This window comes from Papio anubis, chromosome X (assembly GCF_008728515.1).
Source record: "Papio anubis isolate 15944 chromosome X, Panubis1.0, whole genome shotgun sequence".
NCBI classification, from domain to species: domain Eukaryota; kingdom Metazoa; phylum Chordata; class Mammalia; order Primates; family Cercopithecidae; genus Papio; species Papio anubis.
Window position 1 is genome coordinate 1,058,604 of NC_044996.1, and position 21,750 is coordinate 1,080,353.

At 41.7% G+C, this 21,750-nt stretch overlaps 1 protein-coding gene across 8 annotated transcripts in view; it reads right to left on the bottom strand.

The window, feature by feature from the left end:
• Positions 1–21,750, bottom strand: part of GAB3 (GRB2 associated binding protein 3) — a 71,881-nt gene that overhangs the window by 49,499 nt on the left and 632 nt on the right. The gene's annotated exons all lie outside the window — the stretch shown is intronic.

The window sequence follows — 21,750 nt, forward strand, 5'->3', positions numbered from 1 at the left end:
ATGCACCACTCCTGCCCCCAAACCACCCTAGTCCAAGTCACCATTGTCTCTCACCTGGGTAACTGAAATAGCCTCTTGTCTTCCCACATCCACTCTCAATTCCCCCCATAAATTCATTCTTAACAAAGAAGCCAGTAACATTTTAAAATCATAAATCAGATCATGTTGTTCCCTTGGTCAGCACCCTCTAAAGGCTTCCCAATATATTAATAACAAAACCCAAAACCCTTCACATAGACTAGAACGTCTCACATGAACTGGCTCTGCCTGTCTCTCCCACTTCACATCTCAGCCACTCTCTTGCTCTTCCACACTAGTCTTTTTGCATTCCAGAACACGTAGAATCTTCTCTCCATCTTGGGGGCTTTGCCTTACTTGTTCCTTCTTCATGGAATACTCTGTCACACAGATCTCTGCATGGCTGTCATGCAGATCTCTGCTTCCTGTCATTGAGACCTGAACTTAATTGTCATCTCTCAGAGAGACCCTCTTTGATCATCCATATTGAAGTGGCCAGCCTCACTGGCCACACTGGCCAGTCACAGTCATTCTCTGCCTCCACCAGTAGAATGTGAGCTCCTGGACAGTAGAGGCCTTGTCTGTCTTGATCACTGTTTTATCCTCTGGGCCTAGTAGTGCCTGGCACAGGATAGTCGCTCAGTAAATACTTGTTGAATGAATGAATTCTACACGTGATTTCATGATATCACAGACCTAGGTTTAAAACACTACTCTTGAGGAACAAGACTAGTATTGGGGTTTATAGCAAACCTAATTACCAGAATTTACTCATCATATATTTATGTGCTAGGAGCTGGAGATGTAACAGTGAACCAGATAGACACAGTCTCCAAGCTGGAACTTAGGCTGTCAGGCAAGGCGTCATATCAGAGTTTTAACTCAAAACCAACAAATACACTATCCAGATATTGCAGCATGTTGTTCAGGATTAAACTGAACAACGAACAAGGCTTGGAAGTTTGGACACGTTCCTTCTGCACTCAATTCTACTTGCACAGTAAAATAAACCTGGCTGGGTTACAGCAAGTTTCACTTCTTTGGCTCCAGAATTCACTCCAATAGAATTGAAGTGGCCTGCCTGGATTGTATCCATTGTCAAAAGACACAGAAATGAACTGAGAAACATCCTGAAAGTCTCTGAGGCTGTAAAGAGACACCTCTGATTTAAACTACTTTGCTGGTGAGAGTGATTATTGTCCCTTTGTTTCAGCAGAATTGGCCCTCTGCCCCCTCTGCAGTGGTGAAATCCCAAAGCTATGAAGTCATTTCCTTCACATGTGCACAGGAGGGGTCAGCAACCTGCCTTCAGAGCCAGGCTTTCCAACTCAGGCTGAGGGAGGAGAAGCTATATCTATCTGCATTTGGAGCTCTGTGTTTTGATCCTTCAATACTGCTGTCATTTCAGCAATGGCACTTTTTGACTGAACCTGCCAAAAGGAATTGTGTGGGCCTTTTCCCCTCCTGACCCATGGACGTGTTTCATACTGTCCTGGCCAAGAGCGTCTACAGCGCCAGGATTTTGGTGCTCAGATTCTGATTGTTCTGATTGCTTACAGGTGTTGGTCTCCTTCTGCACTGCTTTTTCAGTGGCCTTATTGACCAGGTATAGGAGATGCCTCAGATTAAAAGACAACAAGGAGGAAATAAAAATGTTGCTAAGAACCTACCTGAACCAACTGTGAAAGGCTTTCAAGTTGAATGTAAATTGGTGAGATGTTGGAAATGGAACTAGCTTGGGGAGCAGTTAGAGTTACAGATAGAACACAGAAATCCTGGAAACCAAGCCACACCCAGTGAACAGCAACTGGCTCCAACTTTCCCTGGAACTTTAGCCTGTGCTGACCTAAACTGTATGCTCTGTGAAGGCAAGGACGTTGCCCATCTTGGTCCCTAAAGTACCTCCAACATCTTTAACAGTCTTGGCATACAATACATACTCAATGTGTTGTTGTGGACAGAATGACTGACTAAAGTATGGCTATAAAGGGGCAACACAAGGGATCTTTGTGATGGAACAGTTCAGTATTGGTTTCAGTGGTGGGTACATGACTCTGCACAGGTGATGAAATCACACACAGCTACACATGTGCACACATGCACGTGCAAGGGGTGACACCTACAGCTACTCTTAGAGGGTATCAATGTCATTTGCTGGTTGTGAGACCGCACTAGAATTATGCTAGATGGCGACACTGAGGGAACTGGGGGAAAAGACGCACTGGTCTTCCGGACATTTCGTTACAACTTCCTGTGAATCCAGTGATTTCAAAATAGTAAGTTTACAAAAAGACACTCAATCCAAAGGAAAATTTAAAAGTGCAGAAAAAGAAACCTAGAAAAGATAGGGCAAATAGAAAGCACAATAAGACGCTTGACGTCAATCCAAAGGCACCCATAATTACTTTAAATGTAAATGGACTCAATGCTCTTGTGAAAAGACATTTATCCAATGCCTACTGTGAACCAAGCCCTGTGATGTGTGCAAGGGAAACAGCGATGAATACGACCCAGGCCCTGCTTCTGTGACGCTTGGTGCAATGAACCAAGAACTGGGCCAAATGCTGTTAATGAGTGCCACCTGAATGAGTGTGTAACTGCCAGAGGTTTGGAGTGACAGAAGATGAAGCTAGAGATGTGGCCATAGCAGACAAGTTGCAAGGAGAATTAATAGGACCGGGTCACCAAATGCATGTGGGCCACCAGGGAGAGGAAAGGATTCAGACTGAATCACAGGGTTCTGGTTTGCAATTAGCAGATAATACTATTGTGTAGCATGCTATCAAGGCCTCATGGAACAAGGGCAAATGAGCTTTCACTGATGACATTTCTTTCTCCTACAAGTTTTTATCAACTTACATTCCTAATCTTGTGCAGTGGTCAAGGCAGCTACTACCCTAATTTTCCAGAAAAAGAAACTGGTACTTAGACAGATGAAGTGGCTTGCTCACTGAGTAACAGTGAATCTGAACCCATGGCTCCCCCATTCGGTGTTCAACAACATTGTTTCAAATTCTTTGAAATTAAGAGAGAAAACAGAGAGCCACAGTAAGGATAGGGTATATGGCCATTCAAGTTGGTTGATGACCCTTCAAGATAGCTTAGAACTTTACCAGGCAAGTTTTCAAGCTGGTTGCTCCTGCCACACTCTGCAGTTTGCTGTGGGGGTATCTGGAGGAAAACAGTCATGTGCTAGAGCACTTTGAGCACTGTTCTATCACATGGAACTGTCAAAGTTATTTCCTCTGATTTAGCTCTGTATTGCAAAGTTGGATATTTCTGTCCCTTCATGTGCAAACATTCTTTGGAGTCCAGAAGACACAGAGGAAAAGAAGGAAAGAAGAATAAGACTTGCTCTTGTCTGATTTACTGACTTTTCATTTCCTTTGACACCCTTCCTCACCCCTGCTCCTCTGACTATGGACAACTTTCCCCTACGGTGTTTTTCTTGTTCTTGTGTTGCTATTGACATATACTTAGTAGATTCTAGTTACTGTTTAGAAAACCTAACAACTCAATTACTGACTGCCACTTGCAAGGCCCCTAGGAATCTTGGATGTGGTCCCAGAACATGAAATGAAATAAAGCATTTGGTAACAACTTAGAGATTTTTGGTAACTTCCCAAGACCTGCTCCTCTAAGCTGATCTCCCGTTCTCTGCCCAGTAGCTACACCTTGAACGCGCTCACGAGGCTTGGGGGGTGTTTATATGTTATATGTTGCAAAAGGTAAGCATCATTAAAGAAACAGAAATCTGGTTAATTTTCTATTTTCTGCTGAGCTTTACTCAAGAGGGCCCTTTCCCTCTGCCTTCTACTTCCTTGCCAAGTGGGGGGGGGCCACAAAGGTTGGGAATTTCCAGGAGCAGGTTACACACTTCTCCTCTCTGTCCTGGCTCAATGCCACTAGCCCTGGCATTGCTGGTGACCTTTCAGCCTGATGGCCTGTAACCTTCTGCTCCCTGCCAGATAGAGTTGGGACTTGTCCAAGGCATGGAATAACTTCCTGTGATTGTCCTGAAGATGGCCTGGCCCACAGGATCTGCTTCCATAGCTTGTCAACAGAAGCAGAAAAGTCCTGTATCTCTACAGTATGGTGGGCCTTGGAAGGAAGAATCTCGAGGAGAAATGTTCAGCAAAGATAACCATGCCAACAGGGCTGTGTTCAAGTACAGCCACACTACATGACATGGACTTGACCTTCCTCATGTATTGTCAACCAAAGTGCCACTGAATATCCTGGCTAGTTGCTCATTATTTCTTGTGTGGCAGAATCTTTGAGGTCATTAAGACCAGCTAATCAAATTTGCAGGTGTTTACAAACCTGGGAGGGTCACCAATATGTTAAGTCAGGATCAGGATGCAAAATTATGGGTTGAAACAATGGGCCAAAACCAACTGAGGAATAAAGTTATTTTAAACTCTGGTAAGTTCTGTGATACATTAAGTATCTGAGATGCAGTGGAGGTAATCAAATCTGGATGGAGGATCAAGGAAGGTACAATATGGAGGAAGTGACGGTGCAGCTGAGCTCACCAGTTGTATGAGACCAATGTGGTTGAGGGGAGGCTCTTCTAAGCAGAGGTACTTGCAAAACATTAAGAATAACTCCAAAGTGTTAGGTATAATTAGTGGTGATGGTTACACAACATCATGAAGGTACAGTAGTTAATGCCACTGAACTGTCCCCTTACACATGGTTAAAATGGTCAATATTATGTTATGTATCTTTTCCCACAAGAAAAGTAATGAAAAATGTTACCCTCACATCCATGGGTGTCCCCTAGGGACATTCCCCATTGCCCAAGCTGAGTGCACAGATGTGGTGGCTCCTGGGATTGTCTCTAAAGGAGTCCATTAACGATGAGAACATATCAGTACCAGAGTCACAGACAAACATGAAGTAACACAGATCCCTCAAAATATGCAATAGCAATATTAATAGCTAACATGTATATCCCAGGAATTATTCTAAATGCTTTAAATTAAGTTAAATCATTTGACACTCACACAGACCCCATGTGAGTAAATACTCTTTTTAGGGCATTCTACTGAGGCACAGAGAGGTCGAGCAATTTGCCTAAGGGCAAGAGCGAATATGTAGCAGAAGTGGCCATGAAATCAGATCATCTGCTTCAGTCTGGTTCCTAATCGCAGACTATGTGTGATGTCGAGAAGTTGTCATCCACTGACTACAGCTATGTAGGTCAAAGAGCTTAGCACATCAGAAGAGTGAGCAGTGGGTGAGGAGTCAAAGAGGAATCTCATTCCACGTGAAGAAAAGCATGAGCTGAATGACTGAGATTGTGGAAGAGTGTGTATTCAGGTTAAAAAGTCTAGGAGAGGAGAAAAATACAACATCATATTGTAAAAACGAGCTCATAGTCTAGCAAGAGGTCCTCCTATTCTTTTTCCTAAAATACATGAATTTGGAAAGCATTCAGAAAACCTTGTATCTTGTGTTATTGGGCATAATATAATCTGATGTTTAATACTGAAGAAAGTCTTTCTCAAATGTCCCAACAGTGCCTGGTGCCTAACAGGGACTCAGTAAATCTTGTTGAATTAATTAATGAATCTCTGTCTCATCCCACATATAATAAAAATAAATTCTTTCTGGATTAAACGTTTACATTGAAATAAAGAAACTGACAGTACTGAAAAAATAGAGGTGGACACTTACATGATACTGGCAGCTGAGAAGGCTTTCTAACCATATATGAATTCCTAAACAGTAGAAATGCTTGAAACACCTAAGTGCTATGTGTGAGTCTAAGGGCGGGAGGGAAGAAAAGAGATGACAGGGGAAGGAGTGAGCCGTTCTAGAATGGGTCCCAGCACCCCAGGGTCGGTGGGAAATCTAGCAGTCAGCTACAGCCCCCAAATGAATTCTTTCAGAGTGGTTCATCACTTCTAAGTACTCCTCTGGCTGGAGGAAGTTGCCAAAACCACCTCCGAGCCCCTGGCCAGCACATAACCTTGAGTCAATAGAAGCTGTTCCATCAGAGACCACAGGGCACCAGTGTTTACTTAAACTCCTGTCTCAGCATGGGAGAAGTTAAGACCCCAGAGGGCATCTGCATGCTGACTTATCCCCAGGTACCTGGAGAGGAAAAGAACATTCTCAATTTCAACTTGGTTTCATTACTTGCTTGGCTCAAAGCACACCAACTAGACGGAAGAACCCTTTATTGTTTACAGTTCCAGACAAACTCTTGGCCTCTTCACTGTTGAACCAAATGCCCTTTCTTTTCTCCCAAGAACACATGTGCAAGTTAGGGTTCCGAAAATGTTTGCTGAATGAATCAGTGAGCACTGGTCCAGAACATGTCAATATGCACACTTGGATACAACACCAACCAGTCTCATTTTCAATTCAATGTATGTTATTTTTTATGTGTCATATCCCTTTGTGAACTGCTGTGAACTGCTGTTCAGGTATGTTGCCCATTTTCCAATTGTGATGCTGATCTTTTTCTAATAATTGATCAGGATTACTCATAAAGGTGAAGAATATGAACTCTTTGCTTGCCTCGTATGATGTGAAAAACTTTCACATTTTGTCATTTGTCTTATAAGTTGGTATTGTTTTTGAATTACCTAAAACAGTGTTCAGCATATAGGAGACACTCACTAGATTATTTGTTGAAGAACTGACTGAATAAATAAATGAGCAAAGAGATATGTTTTATTTTCATGTAGCAAAAATCCTTGTCTCTTCCTTTATAATTTTTCCTCTGCTATCATGTTTAGAAAGGTTTTCCCAACCCCAAGATCAGATTGAGATTCAATAACATTGTCCCTTCTAGAAATTATATTATTTTGTTTTCTTTACATTTAAATACAACACATCTGGAATTCGTCTCTCATATCTACGCTAAGTGAGATTGATTATAATTTTCTTTTTTGTACTGTAATCTCCTTATGTAATTTGGTATCAGGGTCATACTAATGTCATACAATGAACCAAAGGCGTTTGCATCTTTTTCTGTGCCCAGTTTCAAGAGTATGAGAGTTATATGTTCTTTAAAGCTCAAGAGATCTCAAATCTAAGACTTTCTGAGTTAGTTATCTGTCCTGGAGGTAATTATCTGACAATACTTTTCATCTCTTATATTTACTTACAATGTTGATTAGTCTAACATTTCAGGGGCTAACACTTTGAAGAGTGTACCTTTTTTTTTTGGCAAGGCGATGTTAGAATTCTCATTTGGTGTGAAAATTTGGGTGGGGTTAAATTAATGTTTAAACCTCGGTTTAACTTCTAATTACACTGTTCTCGTGGCTAAAGACCCTAAACCACTGATTTTTTGTTAGCACTAAAAGCCACAATGTAACAGACTGGCTTCTTGTGAAATAGGAACCAAATACTGCCAGAACTGGAAGCCTCTAACAGGAAGTCATGACTTAGTGGTGAAATAACTAAAGAAAAGGAGGGGACAGAAAAGCAGCCATCCCCCTTTGGGGGCCTAGCTGTCATTTTGCTGCTGTTGCCTTTTAGTAAGTAATAGCCAAATCTTTAGCTTGGTCTAGAGCATGGTGACATTCTTATGTGCAAAGAAGGCAAAATAGGCTGAATTACTTGGATAGAAAGTCTCCAGTGAAAGGCTACAAATATGAGTAAGTCAAACAAATAATCACTGTGCAGAATGCTAATGTTGTAACAGAGGGAAGTCCAGGGCCTAAGAGGGAGGATGGGAAGGTTTTTGCCCACACACTTCGCAGGTCAGTGGGACGTTCTTACAAGGCTCTACTTGGCAGGAAGACACTGTGTTTTCAGGCACTGGGCACAACCCACAAGGGAAGGAACCCCGACTTTGATGTAGTACACTGCAGGCCCTGGGGAGACAGCGCTGAGCAAGGCGCTCAGGGAGGGAGACAGACAAGTAAACAGAGGGGCTGCTTTGCAAGGGAAGGAAACTGACTTTGATGGCTGTTTCCACTCTAACGCTTGCCCTTAGCTACAGAGACAGCAGATCTGGAGCCACCCCAGCCAAGGTTTCCCAGCATGCTTTCAGCACATCCAGCCTGACTGAAGTGGGGTCATCCTCCTATTACGCGATCTGGAAGCCTTCTCCACTCCAAGATTATCAAAATATTTTCCTATGTTTTCTTTTAATCTTTTATGTTGAATTACAAATAAATGTGTATCGAATAAATAAAGCATGAAAAGAGCTTCTATGAGGCATTAAGATAAATATGAATAACCTAATAGAAAAACATGGGCAAAATATATGAATCAGTATTTCACAGAAAAAGAAACAGAAATGGCCCCAAACTATATATCCATATTTAATTTTAAATGAGACATCTTTGCATATAAGACTGGCAAAAATGTTCAAACATGTGCAATGTATCTTAATGTCATTTTTCATAATGACTAAAAATCAGGAAGAAACTAAACATCTATCAAAAGATAAAATAAATTATGGTATGAATAAGCAAACCACACACATAAGCCCCTCCACCCCAGTCTATGCTTATATTTTGGCAATCTCGGCACTCTTGTGTGCTGTGATTATTTGAGTTCCATTCCATTCATCCCATTTACAAGTCGGAGTGAAATGAAGAGTAAAGTCTATAATTCCAAAAGCAAATTTTCAAAACAATTAAATACAGACTGTTCACATGACATCCTTCCAGAATGGAGCCCATGGGGGTAGTTGGGGGCTCCCTGAATCTGTTCCTTCCACACGCTTCCAAATCTCAGTACATGGCAACTCTATCCTTCCAGGTGCTCAGGCCAAGACACTGGAATTCTTGACTCCTTTCTTTCTCTTGCACAGAATAACCAATCCGTCAGAAAATCTTGCCGGTTCTATCTTCAGAATATACCCCTCTCCACGCACCTCACCTGTATCACTGCACTGGTCTCCCTGCTTCCGCCCTGGCCCCTACAGCTGCCAGAGTGATCCTGTCACAATTCACATCAAATCATGTCAGTTCTGTTCTCAGAACCCTCTGGTGTCTTCCTCCCTTACTCAGACGAAAAGCCAAAGGCTAAAGTAAGGCCTCTACTTGCATCACCACTCTGACCTCATCTGCTCCATCCCTTACTCCCTGGGCTGCAGCCAAGCTCACTGCTCTTGGAACATTCCAGGTGTGTTCCTGCTTCAGAGGCTGTACACTGTCCATTCCCTCCCCTGATTAAGGAGTGGGATATGCCATTCCCAGACACTTTGAGCTCTCTAACATGCAAGCAAAATGGTCTCTGGTAGGCCAAGAGCAATCTCTCAAACAGAAGCTGCCACTGTTGGAAATGAAAGCCCCCCAAAGTCGGGGGAGAGGAGCACATCCTCCAATATCTTTCTGTGGTACTAGTACTAGCAGTACTAGTAATACAAAATGAATTGGTCACCTTTATTGGCTACTTATGAAGTGCATTACATATAACTCACTACATCCTCACAACAACCCCATGACGCAGGATATTGGTCAAACTTGACAAGAGCAGTTTTGATGGAGTGGTGGAGTAAACACGTGATTAGGAGTGAATGAGAAATAGAATCTCACCATTTGTAATCCTTAATGAATTAATCAATTTAAGCATTAAGCATTAAGCATCAGTGGCTGCTACAATCACAAAAAGGGAAACAACCAGATATGATTTTCCTCCTAATGGAAGTACAATAATACCATCTAGGAAGGGTTCATTATGTTATTCTCTCAGAAAATAACAACATGTTTGAGTGCTGACTGCTATCATCTAGAGCCAAGTGGATCCACATACTGCCATCTTCCAATTTAAAAAGAGTAAAATGCTAGAGTTGAAGTTTTCTTTCTGCTTTTCTGTGGTGTGTATGTATTTTGGTGCTAAGAGTGGTTATTCTCCTGAAAGATCTTAAAGTCTTATATCAGATTCATGATAAAGGTTTAAGGTATTCATCAAATGCAGGGGCAGGGAGAATAAGCCAGGGTTGGACCTGAGTGACCTCTCTGCCATTTAGAGAGCTTGTCCCAAAGCATTTGGCCTGTGGAGGAAACAGTCCAGGGGTTTTTTCCTATTAAGACTTCTAACCAGTACACTTTATCCTCAATCTCACAAATACCTATTGGCAGAACTCATCTAAAACACACACTTCAGGCCCTAAAGATGTAGTCAGCCCTTTGGAAAATTGTTGACTTTGAGTCCATCTCACCACTTGGTTGTATTTCTTTCTTTATTAGGCCTGGGTCTGGTAGCCTGGGTCACTGGTTTTCTGGCTGACACTGCAAATGAATAAATACTTTCCTCCCATTTGCTTCTTTCACTTTTAACTATCATCTCATCTCCTTTCTCTTCCACTGCCATACTTCTTGCTGTCCTTGCTACCCATTTCTTCCTAAACCATTAATATTGGGAATCTGCTTCACTAGAAAGACTCGGAAGCCCCACTTAGACTTCACGCTCAAGTAGCTTTCTCCAATTCAGCTTTTTTAGTGATAAAACAGCTGTTTTGCATCCATCTTCCTTATCTTGTGCCCCTTGTCCATTCCTTCTCTGTGCCCTATCAGTCAGAGCCCTAGGAGGAAAGACAGGTGACTGGCATTACCACTGCAAGGTATTTAGGGTTATCCATCGCTTCTAATGGTCTCTCCTCTTATCTCTTCTCAGTTCTGCTGACACTTTTCCTCTTACTCTCTAACTGTGGTATCTCCCAAAATTCTGCCCTAGGTCCTTTTCCTTCTTACTCATCACACCCTCCTTGGATAGTCTCATCCACCCCCATAACTTTAACTACTTCCTATACCCCAGTAACCACCAAAACTCCATCTGGAGCCCAGGTCCCTCCCCTTGGCTCTAGACAAATTTACCCACGGATACTTCAAACTTGGTATGTGCCAGCCTGAATGTACCAGTCTTACTGACTTGCCCCCAAACTGGGTTTTTTCTCCCATGCTCTTGCTCACAGTGTCTGTATGACATAGTCAGTGTCCAAAAAGATGTGGTGTAAAAAATCAATTACAGGCCAGGCACAGTGTAATCCCAGCACTTTGGGAGGCCAAGGCAGGAGGATCACCTGAGGTCAGGAGTTTGAGCCTGGGCAACACGGTGAAGCCCCGTCTCTACTAAAAATACAAAAATTAGCTGGGCGTGGTGGCAGGTGCCTGTAATCCCAGCTTCTCAGGAGGCTGAGGCAGGAGAATTGCTTGAACCTGGGATGGGGAGGTTGCAGTGAGCTGAGACTGCGCCACTGCACTCCAGCCTGGGCAACAGAGTGAGATCCTGTTTCAAAAAAAATAAAAAAGAATCAATTACAAAAATGAATAAATTAAAGATGAAATTCAACAGTAATAATGTAGGTCCTGTTCCTGGGTTTAAGCAAAACACCAATAGCACAAGAACAGACTGGAGAAAAGATAGCTTAGCTGAAACACAGAGGAAAACTAAGTCCGTTTGACAGGAAGCTCAGTGTGAGTCAACGGTGTGGCGTGGCTGCCAGAACAAAGCTAATGGAATCTCCAGCTGCCTTCTCAGAAGCACGATGTCCAGATGAGCAATGATGGTCCTGGAGGAGTTTATTTAGTTCTGGTACCAGTTCAGAGGAAATATACAGGACAGTGAGGGAACTCAGAACTCTGTTCTATCCTAAGGAATGACTGAGTAAACCAGCAACATTTAGGTTGGATATTTGCAGGGCTCTGAAATTGAAAAAGAATTAGAGGTGTTCTGTATATTCTAAAGAGGTAACACCAGGACCAATTTCTCGCAGTCAGAACTATCACACGATTATTTGGGTAGCATATTATGTAACCGGTTTCCTGTCATTGGAAGTGTCCAGATAACAATGGACTGGCAAAAATGTGGCCAGCATTGGAGTTGCTGTAATTCATCTTGGGCTAATCACCCTTCTCCACATCCCTACTCCTGCCAAGTTCAAAATCTTTAATTACGCCCTCTCTCACATACCTTATAATTAAGCAATCAACATTTCCCATTGATTATTTCTCTAAAATATTCTCATATTTTCCCTTCTGCTGCATTCACATTAATACCCTGGACTAAGTCGCCTTGCATAGGAAAGAAGATTTTTTTAAAAAGGACATCTTCAAATACCATCCCAATCCACCTGACTTCCAGAATCTAAGTGGCAATCTGGAGTAACATTGTCAGTTGTTTCGGCCACCCAGCATCTGCACCTTTTTCTATATTTGGGGAATTCCCAACCTTATAAGTTACTGGGACAGAAGAGACCAACTCCAGTTACAGAAGCAAGAAATGACGGATCCTTTCTTTTCCGATCTCCCTTACTATGAAGGTACAGATTCTGATCGTCTTTCCTGACAGTTTAACCTCAAGACTGTTTCTGCAGATCCCACAACAGTACTTTTTATCTGCCTAATTAAATCATCATCTAGTTACCTGAAATGACATGCTGACTGAAGATAAGGTTTTAGGGGAGTGGGGAGTGGGAGCCCAGTGTCAAAAATTAAAGTTTTTATTAAAGATATATGATTTTAAAAAACAAAGCTTCTCAGTACCATGCCCTGAAACTCATTAACAGAAGCTGTTTTTACATATTTATACCATACTTAAAGTATACTCATGTCATCCATGTGTATTGCAGCACTATTCACAATAGCCAAGCTACAGAATCAACGTAAGTGTCCATTAATGGATGAATGGAAAAAGAAAATGTGGTACCTACACACAATGGAATACAATTCAGCCATAAAAAAGAATGAAATCCTGTCATTCACAGCAACACAGATGGAACTGGAGGTTATTATATTAAGTGAAATGAGCCAGGCACAAAAAGACAAATTTCACATGGTCTCAATCATATGTGGGGACTAAAATACTTGATGCCATGGACGCAGAGAATAGAACAATAGATACCACAGACTGGGAAGGGGAGGGGGTGAATGAAGAGAGGTTAGTTAATGGGTACAAATGTACAGTTACATAGAAGGAAGAAGTTTTAATGTGTAATAGCAGAGTAGGGTGATTATACTTAGCACATATAAATGATAAATACTTAAGGTGATGAATACCCCAAACAGCATGACTTGATCATTATACATTCTATGCACGTAGCAAACATACGTACACCATAAATATACAAAATATGGCCGGGCGCAGTGACTCACGCCTGTAATCCCAGCACTTTGGGAGGCTGAGGCAGACGGATCGCCTGAGGTCAGGAGTTTGAAACCAGCCTGACCAACATGGAGAAACCCTGTCTCTACTAAAAATACAAAATTAGCCGGGCATGGTGGCGCATGCCTTTAATCCCAGCTACTTGGGAGACTGAGGCAGGAGAATTGCTTGAACTCAGGAGGCGGAGGTTGCGGTGAGCCGAGATCGTGCCATTGCACTCCAACCTGGGCAACAAGAGTGAAACTCCATCTTTATATATATATATATACACATATATATATATATATATACACACACACACACACACACACACACATATATATATAGTATCAATAAAAGAAAAAAAGATGAACTGAACTCTGGCCACTGACATGGAGACAATTCTAGGATAAATTTTTTTAATGAACGGAGTAATGTACAGAACATTCTGTATCTTTTGTGTTAGAAAAGGAGGAATAAGAAGTTGTATATGTATTTCCTTGTGTTCATATGAAGAAATACTGAAAAGATTAAAGAAAAAAATTTAAAAAATGGTTATTTGAGGGGTAAGGGTAAAAATAGGGTGGAGGAAGGCAGAGGTGGAAGGAGTTTTCATTAAACATTTAAAATATATTTTTTAATTTTTGAAACATGACTGCATTGCCTATTCGATAGCAATTTTTAAAACTAAGGCAAAAGTAGAAGAATTGACAGGAAGATCAACAGAACTGCCCCAAAACAGACCCAAAGAAAGATTTAAGATTTAGGTTACATTTAAGATAATTTTCTAGAAACAGAAATATAAATAGCTTTTATACTTGAAGAGATGTTCAACCTCACTCAGAAAGAAATTTAATTAAAACAAGATGCCATTTATCATCTATTGATTTTTCAAAGATAAAAACATTTAATAGTACACTATATTTGAGTGGGTGCAGGAGGACAAGCACTTTCATACTCTGTTGCTGAGAGTAAAAATTGGCATTATACATTTACATGCACTTCGACTCAGCAATTCAACTTCTAACAGTTTTTTTTACAAGCATAATTGCACATAACCACAAAGACCAATGTACGAAGATATTCACCGCAGTATTGTTTACAGCAGCATGAGACTGGAAACAAGAGAAGTTCTATCATAGTATCTCCACATAGTGAAATATTATGAAGCTGTTATGGACTGATACAGACCAATCTCCAAAATACATTAATAAGAAAGGAGGTTACAAAATAGTGAGTATAGTGTACTACCATTTGTGCAAAAAATGGGGAAGTATATGTGCTTGTATATGCATGGAATATATCTGGAAGGAAAATCAAGAAACTTGTCTCAGAGAAGAAATATAAGGGGTCTCCACTTCTAGGAATGTAAAAAGATGCAAAGAACATCCTTCCCACTATGACAAGAAAAGCTGGACAAAACACAAAATCTTCATTTTATTAAGCCTGTCAGAGAGTGGAGGTCACAAGGCACCCAAGTGATCTGACTTCCAAAGAGGGATGACAATCCCTTCCCACAGTATATAGGGCTCATGGAGGAGATCCTTCCCTTAGTGGTAATCCTAAGTACAGAGACTTCTAGTTGCTGAGGTAGCCTACGACCCAGAAAACAAGCTACCTGTATAGCCAACCCAGGTCCCTGGCATTCCTCTTCACCATAACAGGAAACAGTCTCCTATAATTAAAGTGGATATCTATAAACAGGATTCTCATTTAAGCTGAAGGAATTCACTGTTCAATCTGGAACAGAATATCCCCCCTCTTGGCACCACTTGGACCCATTTGGGCCAAATTCATGGTGGTGGAGGACTGTCCTGTGCATTGTAGAATATTTAGCAGCATCCCTGGCCTCTGCCTACTAGAGAATGCATCCACAGAGATATGGTTTGGCTGTGTCTCCACGCAAACCTCATCTTGAATTGTAGCTCCCATAATTCCCACGTGTTGTGGGAGGGACCCAGTGGGAGATAACTGAATCATGGGGGTGGGCCTTTCCCATGCTATTCTCATGATAGTAAATAAGTCTCACAAGATCTGATGGTTTTATAAAGGGGAGTTTCCCTGCACAAATTCTTTCTCTCTTTTTTTTTTTTTTTTTTTTTTTGAGACGGAGTCTCGCTCTGTCGCCCAGGCTGGAGTGCAGTGGCCGGATCTCAGCTCACTGCAAGCTCCGCCTCCCGGGTTTATGCCATTCTCCTGCCTCAGCCTCCCGAGTAGCTGGGACTACAGGCGCCCGCCACCTCGCCCGGCTAGTTTTTTGTAGTTTTTAGTAGAGACGGGGTTTCACCGTGTTAGCCAGGATGGTCTCGATCTCCTGACCTCGTGATCCGCCCGTCTCGGCCTCCCAAAGTGCTGGGATTACAGGCTTGAGCCACTGCGCCCGGCCTACACAAATTCTTTCTCTTGTCTGCTGCCATGTGAGACGTGCCTTTCACCTTCCGCCATGATTGTGAAGCCTCCCCCGCCACATGGAACTTTGAGTCCATTAAACCTCTTTCTTTTGTAAATTGCCCAGTCTCTGGTATGTCTGTATTAGCAGTGTAAAAACAGACTAACATATGTGGTGTACTAGTCCGTTCTCACACTGCCATGAAGACATACCCAAGACTGGGTAATTTATAAAGGAAAAAGGTTGGGCCGGGCGTGGTGGCTCATGCCTGTAATCCCAGCACTTTGGGAGGCCAAGGTGGGCTGGATCACTTGAGGTCAGGAGTTCAAGACCAGCCTGGCCAATATGGTGAAACCTGTCTCTACTAAAAATACAAAAATTAACCAGGCATGGTGGCAGGTGCCTGTAATCCCACCTACTCGGGAGGCTGAGGCAGGAGAATTGCTTGAACCCAGGAGGCAGAGGTTGCAGTGAGCTAAGGTTGTGTCACTGCACTCCAGCCTGGGTGACAACGCAAGACTCAGTCTCAGAAAAACAAGGAAGATTGTAGCATTAAATGCTTATATTAGAAAATAAGAAAGGTCTCAAATCAGTAATTTAAGTTTCCTCCCTAAGGAACTAGATAAAGAAGTGATTAAATTAAACCCAATGCAATCAAAAGGAGGAAAATAATAAAGATAAGAGGATAAATTAACGAAATAGAGAAAAGCCTTGAAAGACACTAATGACACTCATTCAAGAAGATATGGATAACCCAAATAGCCCTATATCTATTAAAGAAATAAAATTTGGCCGGGCACAGTGGCTCATGCCTGTAATCCTAGCACTTTGGGAGGCCGAGGCGGGTGGATCACCTGAGGTCAGGAGTTCGAGACCAGCCTGGCCAACATGGCGAAACCCTGTCTCTACCAAAAATAAAAAAATTAGCTAGGCGTGGTGGCGGGCACCTGTCATCCCAGCTACCCAGCAGGCTGAAGCTGGAGAATCTCTTGAACCCAGGAGGTGGAGGTTGCAGCGAGCCAAGATCGTTCCACTGCACTCCAGCCTGGGTGACAAGAGTGAAACTCCATCTCAAAAAAAAAAAAAAAAAAAAAAGACAAGAAAGAAAATTTGTAGTTGATAGCCTTCCCAAAAAGAAAAGTATAGGCCCAGATGTTTTCAATGGTGAGTTCTACCAAACATTTAAGGAGGAAGGAATACCAATTCTACACAACATCTTTCAGAAAATACAAGAAGAGGCCGGGCGCAGTGGCTCAAGCCTGTAATCCCAGCACTTTGGGAGGCCGAGACGGGCGGATCACGAGGTCAGGAGATCGAGACCATCCTGGCTAACACGGTGAAACCCCGTCTCTACTAAGAAATACAAAAAATAGCCGGGTGAGGTGGCGGGCGCCTGTAGTCCCAGCTACTCGGGAGGCTGAGGCCGGAGAATGGCGTAAACCCGGGAGGCGGAGCTTGCAGTGAGCTGAGATCCGGCCACTGCACTCCAGCCTGGGCGACAGAGCGAGACTCCGTCTCAAAAAAAAAAAAAAAAAAGAAAAGAAAAAGAAAATACAAGAAGAGGGAGAACTTCTGATTTCATTTTATGATGCCAGCATTATGCTAATATCAAAACCAAAGATAGTATAAAAAAGGAAAACTGCAGACCAATATCCCCCATGGACAGAGACACAAATATCTTCAGCAAAACTATCAGCAAAGCAAATCCAGAAACATATGAAAAGAATAATATGTTACAACCAACTGAAGTTTATTCCAGAAGTTTAAGGTTGGTTCAACATTCAAAATCAAGCAGCATAATTCACCATAGTAACAGACTAAAAAATAAAAAACATATCATCATTTTTATAGATGCAGGAAATGCAACAAAATCCCACTCATGAGAAGAAGCCTCAGGAAACTAGCAATATGGGGGAACTTCCTCAATTTGGTAAAAGGTTCCTACAAAAAGCCTACAGCTAACATACTTAAAAGGTGAAAAATGGAGGCCGGGCGCGGTGGCTCAAGCCTGTAATCCCAGCACTTTGGGAGGCCGAGACGGGCGGATCACGAGGTCAGGAGATCGAGACCATCCTGGCTAACACGGTGAAACCCCGTCTCTACTAAAAAATAAAAAAAAAAATTAGCCGGGCGAGATGGCGGGCGCCTGTAGTCCCAGCTACTCGGGAGGCTGAGGCAGGAGAATGGCGGGAACCCGGGAGGCGGAGCTTGCAGTGAGCTGAGATCCGGCCACTGCACTCCAGCCCGGGCGACAGCGCGAGACTCCGTCTAAAAAAAAAAAAAAAAAAAAAAAGAAAAATGGAATGCTTTCCCTCTAAAATCAAGAAAAAGTCAAGGATGTCTGCTCTCGTCATTTCTATGCAACATTTATAGTATTGCAGGTTGCAACTACAGATAAGGCTATTAGAACTAATAAGTGAGTTTAGCAAGGCTATGGGATATGAGGCCAGTGAAATCAATTGACAAACCAATTCTAAAATTGTTATAGAAAAACAAGGGACCTAAAATAGCCAAAACAACTCTGAGAAAGAAAAAGTCTGAGGGCTAAAATAACCTGATTTCAAGAATTACTGTAAAGCTACAGTCATTAGTCATTAAACAGCATGTTGTTGGCATAGAACAAATAGATCAATGGAACAGACTAGAGAATCCAGAAATAGATCTACATGGATATGGTAAATGGATTTTTTTTTTTTTTTGGAGACAGTTTTGCTCTTGTCGCTCAGGCTGGAGTGCAATGGTGTCATCTCAGCTCACTGCAACCTCCACCTCCCAGGTTCAAGCAATTCTCCTGCCTCAGCCTCCCAAGTAGCTGGGATTACAGGCGCCCACCACAAATTTGTAAAAATACAAATTTGTAAAAATACAAATTTTTTTGTATTTTTAGTAGATACAGAGTTTCAGCGTGTTGGCCAGGCTGGTCTCAAATTCCTGACCTTAGGTGATCCTCCAGCCTCAGACTCCCAAAGTGCTGGGATTATAGGAGTGAGCCACTGTGCCTTTCAGGTAAATTGATTTTTGATGATGTTTCAAAAGTAAATCAATGGAATAAAGGAAGTCTACTCAATAAATAGTACTGGAACAAATGAAATTGGTATGCAAGGAAAGAAACCAGGATATAAACCTCACAGCTTTTACAAAATTTACTCAAAATGGATCATAGATCTAAATATAAAATGTAAATATATAAAACTTTCAGAGACCAGGTGCATTGGCTCACACCTATAATCCCAGCACTTTAGAAGGCCAAGGTGGAAGGATCGCTTGAGGCCAAGAGTTGGAGACCAGCCTGTGGGCAACATGGAGAAATCCTGTCCTCTCTACAAAAAATACAACAATTAGCAGTGTGTGGTGGGGAGCAGCTATAGTACCAGCTGCTCAGGAGACTGCAGTGGGAGGATCACTTGAGCCCGAGAAGTCAAGGCTGCAGTGAGCCATGACCATGCCACTGCACTCCAGCCTGGGTGACAAAGTGAGACCCTGTCTCAAAAAGGAAAAAAAACAAAACAAAACTTATAGAAAAAACAGAAGAAAATCTTCAGGATCTTAGACTAGATGAAGAGTTGTTAGATTTGACATTAAATCCATGATTCATAAAATAAAAATTGTATTGGGGATTTCATTAAAATTTTTAAATTTTAGTTCTTCAAAAGAGAATGAAAAGACAAAAACTATGGGCTGCTAGAAAATATTTGCAAATTAAATATGCAACAAAGAACCTATATCCAGGGACAAAAACAGTGCCTGGCTCTTGTCATTGTTTTGAAAACTAAATGAGTTAATACAAGTTCTTAGTGTAGTGCCAGGCACATATAAACATTCAATAAAAGTGAACTATTATAGCTTTATTATCACTGTTATTATAGGATTCTTTAAAATTGATAAAATAGATGCAAGCCAAATGTTCACCAATAGAGAAATTGTTATATTATATGTATTACAAGGAATATTTGACAATGCTTTAAAGAACGAAGTAAATCTATATGTACTAACCTGGAAAGGTGTCCAGAATTTTTGTGAACAAAGCAAATTGCAGGACAGATAGTATAATATGATCCCAGTTGTGCAAAAAGAAAATTATATATTTTCTGAAAAATTTTGTAGAATGGTACTCACTAAACGGCTAACAGTTGTTATCCCTGGGTTGGGGAGTATGGAATAAGGAGGAGAGCAAAGGGAAAGTAGGGGGTAGGGGAAATATAAAGGGGGTCTTCATGTTTCATTCTATTTATTAACATAAGAATATATTTATTGTGAAACAAAAAATACAAATGAAAATAATTATCTTTTAAAAGACCAATGATAAAAAATAACTTTCTGATTGTCTTCACTGATGGATTCAAGTGGATGAAGTACAAGCCTACTTTGGACTGAAAGGTTTGCCTAAAAACTGCCTGAGCTTCCATTTGTAATAGCAAACATTGATGGAGTGCTGCTTGCTGGCCTGACAGCACGAAGAACTGAGTTATTGTCCTGGTTGTGCCAATAACTAGTTTTGCTATGTTATTATTATAAATGTTAAACTATAAACTGGAATCAAGTCTTTTTTTTCTGTCTTCCCAGCCTGTAACACAGGGCCTAGTTCGGAGTTAGCGCTCCGTTAACAGGAGGGAGTGACAGGAATTGAATTTAAGCAGCTGCAACAGCCCTGTCCAGGCCCCGTCGAAGTGACACATGATCACCATCTAGTGGTAAAAAGGATTCCTGCAAAATTTAGCTATGAAAGGAAAAAGAATTCTTTCTGTGGTGTGTTCCAGGGACAGATGCCAGTCAGCAAAAAAAGCATTGACTATCTATGATCTTTCTTAGAGAGAGTTCCCAACCATCAAGGTTTACGTCTTGGAGTGTTGGTAAGATGACACCTAGGTACTCTTGTGTCTTAAGTCTGGTCCCTGCCCCATCATCACACGCCCCACATATCTCTAAGTTGCACGGTGTCCACTCCTGCCACATCCCCTACAGGAATGAACCACATGTGATAATAGGCACACACACCCACGCCTTTCCAAAGTTGATGAAATACTAATAAACTTCCCTAAGCCAGTCTGGTTAAGATACAAAAAAAGACTGGGGAATAAAATACTCTATAATCTTTGCCCTCCAGGTCCACCATCTTTCTGTATCATCTACTAAAACTGTATAGTGAACCTTTAAAATGTCTGTCATTCCAAAGGACAACAAGGAAACCCATCTTGAGCCAACATTTCAAGCACTGCTGTGTGACAAAAGCCTCACCCGCTCATGCAGGTGATGGGAGCAGGTCTTCTTCTCTTGCCTCCTTTGAGTAGCTTCACAGTTAAGGAAGCAGCTGGATAATGCAGAGGCCAAGAGATATTGGACCCTGTGCTTATGGACTCCTGGACTCAAAAGCAAATGATGCAGGGACACACTGGCACTTAGAGAAATCTCAGTATTTATACACCCCTGATATTCACATGCTAAATAGAACAACCTTCCTCTAAAATTCTGTTCTGCAGAACAAACAACAAAAATCTTTTCAAAGACCCTTAAGAGAGAAACAAACACTGTCTAGCCTGGGGTGAATGGGGAAAGAAGGTTTGAGCAACTCTATGTTCAGGAAAATCTCCTGCCACATATTCTGGAAGTATTCATACATTATTAAAGTCATTTTATAATCCCATCTCTTGAACTTCCACACAATATATGCCTCATTTATGTGGGAACAAAAACAGTTGTGAAATTTGGCCAAAAGAGGACAGCAGTTTGAGAGCATTGTATAGACAAGAGCACAAGGCTGAACCACGTTTGGGGTGGGCTGCTTTGGCTGAGCGCAGACATGGGCGAGTTTGTTCCTACCACCGTGCAGTGAAGTTGCAGAGAAATTAGGAATTAAGAACAAGATGATTCCATCCAGCTACTCCCAGCCTAAAAAAAGCAAGAAGGCCTAATATCTATTTATATGCAACTCCCTGGGGACTGAAGTGGTTCTTCCTAATGGCTGAAAAATACTGAGTAGCAATCAGGTCTTTAAGCAGAATGTTTTTAAAACCTTATCGTGAGGACGCTGATGGAGATAACGAACTTTTGAGGTGTCGATAGCACATCTTAAAACAGTAATGGAATATGTTGGAAGATATGCTCTTCCAAGTATTCCTAATTTCACACTAGTAAAAGTCAATTGTCCTGCTGGCACTATAAAAGCGCAGTGTCAGCATTAAGAAGAAGCTGAAACGGGTTACACGATGAGAAACGAGTTACACTGTGTAGGGTTCCAGACAGCAGTGTCCGATGACAGCTACAAGAGCAGCACTCCGCACTCCTTA